This window comes from Triticum aestivum, chromosome 4A (assembly GCF_018294505.1).
Source record: "Triticum aestivum cultivar Chinese Spring chromosome 4A, IWGSC CS RefSeq v2.1, whole genome shotgun sequence".
NCBI lineage: Eukaryota > Viridiplantae > Streptophyta > Magnoliopsida > Poales > Poaceae > Triticum > Triticum aestivum.
In genome coordinates this window covers 625,083,977-625,088,784 of record NC_057803.1, presented here as the reverse complement: position 1 = coordinate 625,088,784, position 4,808 = coordinate 625,083,977, and positions in this window count along the sequence as shown.

Here is a 4,808-nt window from a genome sequence, read left to right as displayed (position 1 = left end):
CGGAGCACCGGAATGCATAACGGACAACGGGGAAAATGCTCGAATGCATGAGACGAACACGTATGCAAATGCAATGCACATGATGACATGATATGAGATGCATGACAGTGATAACAACACACGGAGACAAAGACCCGAACCCGAGGAAATAAATATAACTTAACGCCGGAAACGGCAAGAGTTGGAGTACAAATTGGGAAAGTTACATCCAGATACTTGTCTAATTTTCTTACTTTTATTATTGCTTGTTATTATATAGTGCGACGGTTTTGGTATCCGCCCCCGTCGGCCCTTGTCCTGTCTATGATTCGGATGTGGTATATATTATCTTTTTATAACTATTTGGTTCATTTATTGTTTATGACAATTATGCCGACCAATGTGACATAGATTTTATTTATGTAGGAGGTAGTTGAACCGGAAATTCCAACAAACCCTATTGTCGAGAGGTTAAATTTAGTTGAAGAAGAAAACAATTACTTGAAGGAAAAAATTAAAAAAATTGAGGAGGAGAAGATGATATTGGAGTTGCATGTTGCGGATGTCGTCGATGATCACAAGATCAAAATGGATGCAATGCGGTTGAAGATTAAAAAGATTAGAAAATATGCCATTCATACCGAGGCTTGGTATCATTATGCCGTTGGATCAATTATTACCTTGGTTGTGATTATGATCGCACTTGTTGTTGCATTGAAAGGTTTTACATAGTTTCAATGTATGGTTTAACTAGATGCTCTAGAGAGCTATATGTTGTTCAATGAGAACTATGTATGTACTTTGGTTTTAATGTGATGATGAACTTCTATTAATTTGGTCACTTATCTATCCATGTGAATCTGTAATGGTTTTTGATGCAGTGCATCCAGTTTTTCCCGTAACCCTCTCAACTTTTAAGCACATGCTATGTGGGTGAAATGATGATACCATGCCAACTTTCAACCTTTTCAGAGTTCATCTGTAGTGCCTTTCAATTTCAGGGTCATTTAGCTCAAAAAAATTAGTAAATACATGAAAAATAACAAATAAAGTCAGAAAGGGTTCAAAATTGATGATGTGGCTTTGAATGGTGCATTTTGAACACCCAAAAAGTATGGAGTTCAAATAAGTTCAAAAAATAAAATCCCTTTGTAACAGACGAGTTTTCGTCCGAAACACTGATACTTCGAAAGAGATTGTCCATTTTGTACACGAAGTGCATCCAGTTTTTTCCGTAACCCTCTCAACTTTTTAGCACATGCTATGTGGGTGAAATGATGATACCATGCCAACTTTCAACCTTTTCAGAGTTCATTTGTAGTGCTTTTCAATTTCAGGGTCATTTAGCTCAAAAAAATCAGTAAATGCATGAAAAATAACAAATAAAGTCAGAAAGGGTTGAAAATTGATGATGTAGCTTTGAATGGTGCATTTTTAACACACAAAAAGTCTGGAGTTCAAATAAGTTCAAAAAATGAAATCCCTTTGTAACAGATGAGTTTTCGTCCGAAACCCTGATATTTCAAAAGAGATTGTCCATTTTGTACACGAAGTGCATCCAGTTTTTCCCGTATCCCTGTCAACTTTTTAGCACATGCTATGTGGGTGAAATGATGATACCATGCCAACTTTCAACCTTTTCAGAGTTCATTTGTAGTGCTTTTCAATTTCAGGGTCATTTAGCTAAACAAAATCAGTAAATGCATGAAAAATAACAAATGAAGTCATATAGGGTTGAAAATTGATGATGTGGCTTTGAATGGTTCATTTTGAACACACAAAAAGTCTGGAGTTCAAATAAGTTCAAAAAATGAAATCCCTTTGTAACATATGAGTTTTCGTCTGAAACCTAAAGATATTGCCCATTTTGTACATGAAGTGCATCTAGTTTTTGCCGTAACCCTCTCAACTTTTTAGCACATGCTATGTGGGTGAAATTATGATACCATGCCAACTTTCAACCTTTTCAGAGTTCATTTGTAGTGCTTTTCAATTTCAGGGTCATTTAGCGCAAAAAGAATGAACTAATAGCAAAAATAATGAACTTAAAATAATCAATTAAAATATTATGTTATGATCAACTAAAACAAAACTATAATATTCTTCAATAGCAAAAATAATCAACTAAAAGATTTTTATAAAACTCTAATAGCAAAAGGAACCAACTAAAAAGCTTTTATAAACCTCCAGTATTTTTAAACTAAAATTATAAAAAATTTATGCAACTAAAAGCATGAAACAATTATCAAAACATGAAAAGCAGAAATAATTATCATAAAGAATTTTTTGTTAGAAACTTTAGTAGCAAAAAGAATTTTCATAAAGAATTTTTTTGATAGAAACTAAAATAGCAAAATCTATTTTTTAATATAATGATAAAACGCAGTAATATTAAATAGAAGGAAAAAGAATCACTCAAAATATATTTTTATAGTGAAGTTATTCACAAACTAGTGATTCACACAAATTTCAAAGAATTCAAATTTGGAAACTAATGGCACTAATAGAAAGTTTATAATTATTCTGACCTAAAAGCAAAAAGAATAAAAAATAAAAGCAAAAATCAAAAGAAAATAAATAATTCAAAAAAACTGGAAAAATAAAAAAAATGCCGCCTAGTAGGCCACACGGCCTGCATACGACTAGAAACCCATCTGTACATGGGCTAGGATGTAGGCCCGCAAGCCCAATAGGCCCAACATGGCAGTGACAAGGGTAGGCAAGTACTGCCTGCATATTAGAGAGGAGCTCAGCACCTGAGCCGCAACACAACTTATAAACAGGTGCTGAGCTCTAGCAGCTAGCGAGGTGGGACTAAACTCCCACCACACTGATACATCTCCATCGTATCTACTTTTCCAAACACTTTTGCCCTTGTTTTGAACTCTAACTTGCATGATTTGAATGGAACTAACCCGGACTGACGATGTTTTAAGTAGAACTGCCATGGTGTTATTTTTGTGCATAAATAAAAGTTGTCGGAATGACCTGAAAATCAACGGAGAATTATTTTGGAATATATAAAAAATACTGGAAGGAAGATCCACGTCAGGGGCCTCCACCTGTCCACAAGGGTGGGGGGCGCGCCCTACCCCCCTAGGTGCGCCCCCTGCCTCGTGGGCCCCCTGATGCTCCACCGACCTCAACCTTGACTCCATATATTCACGTTCGGGGAGAAAAAAATCAAAGAGAAGGATTCATCATGTATTACAATACGGAGCCGCCGCCAAGCCCTAAACTCTCTTGGGAGGGCTTATCTGGAGTCCGTTTGGGGCTCTGGAGAGGGGAATCCGTTGCCATCGTCATCATCAACCTTCCTCCATCACCAATTTCATGATGCTCACCGTCGTGCGTGAGTAATTCCTTCGTAGGCTTGCTGGACGGTGATGGGTTGGATGAGATTTATCATGTAATCGAGTTAGTTTTGTTAGGGTTTGATCCCTAGTATCCACTATGTTCTGAGATTGATGTTGCTATGACTTTTCTATGCTTAATGCTTGTCACTAGGGCCCGAGTGCCATGATTTCAGATCTGAACCTATTATGTTTTCATCAATATGTGAGAGTTCTTGATCCTATCTTGCAAGTCTATAGTCACCTACTATGTGTTATGATCCGGCAACCCCGAAGTGACAATAATCGGGACCACTCCCGGTGACGACCGTAGTTTGAGGGGTTCATGTATTCACTATGTTTTAATGCTTTGGTCCGATACTTCATTAAAAGGAGGCCTTAATATCCCTTAGTTTCCAATAGGACGCCGCTGCCACGGGAGGGTAGGACAAAAGATGTCATGCAAGTTCTTTTCCATAAGCACGTATGACTATATTCGGAATACATGCCTACATTACATTGATGAATTGGAGCTAGTTTTGTATCACCCTATGTTATGACTGTTACATGATGAACCGTGATACGTCTCCAACGTATCTATAATTTTTGATTGCTCCATGCTATATTATCTACTGTTTTGGACATTATTGGGCTTTATTATCCACTTTTATATTATTTGTGGGACTAACCTATTAACCAGAGGCCCAGCCCAGAATTGTTGGTTTTTTGCCTGTTTTAGGGTTTCAAAGAAAAGGAATATCAAACGGAGTCCAAACGGAATGAAACCTTCGGGAACGTGATTTTCTCAATGAACAAGACTCGGGAGACTTGGACCCTACGTCAAGACACAAAAGAGGAGGCCACGAGGTAGGGGGGCGCGCCTACCCCCCCAGGCGCGCCCTCCACCCTCGTGGGCCCCCTGTTGCTCCACCGACGTACTCCTTCCTCCTATATATACCTATGTACCCCCAAACGATCAGATACGGAGCCAAAAACCTAATTCCACCGCCACAACTTTTTGTATCCACGAGATCCCATCTTGGGGCATGTTCCGGAGCTCCGCCGGAGGGGGCATCAATCACGGAGGGATTCTATATCAACACCATAGCCTCTCCGATGAAGTGTGAGTAGTTTACCTCAGACCTTCGGGTCCATAGTTAGTAGCTAGATGGTTTCTTCTCTCTCTTTTTGGATCTCAATACAATGTTCTCCCCTCTCTCGTGGAGAACTATTCGATGTAATCTTCTCTTTGCAGTGTGTTTGTTGAGACCGATGAATTGTGGGTTTATGATCAAGTCTATCTATGAATAATATTTGAATCTTCTCTGAATTCTTTTATGTATGATTGGTTATCTTTGCAAGTCTCTTCGAATTATCAGTTTGGTTTGGCCTACTAGATTGATCTTTCTTGCAATGGGAGAAGTGCTTAGCTTTGGGTTCAATCTTGCGGTGTCCTTTCCAAGTGACAGTAGGGGCAGCAAGGCACGTATTGTATTG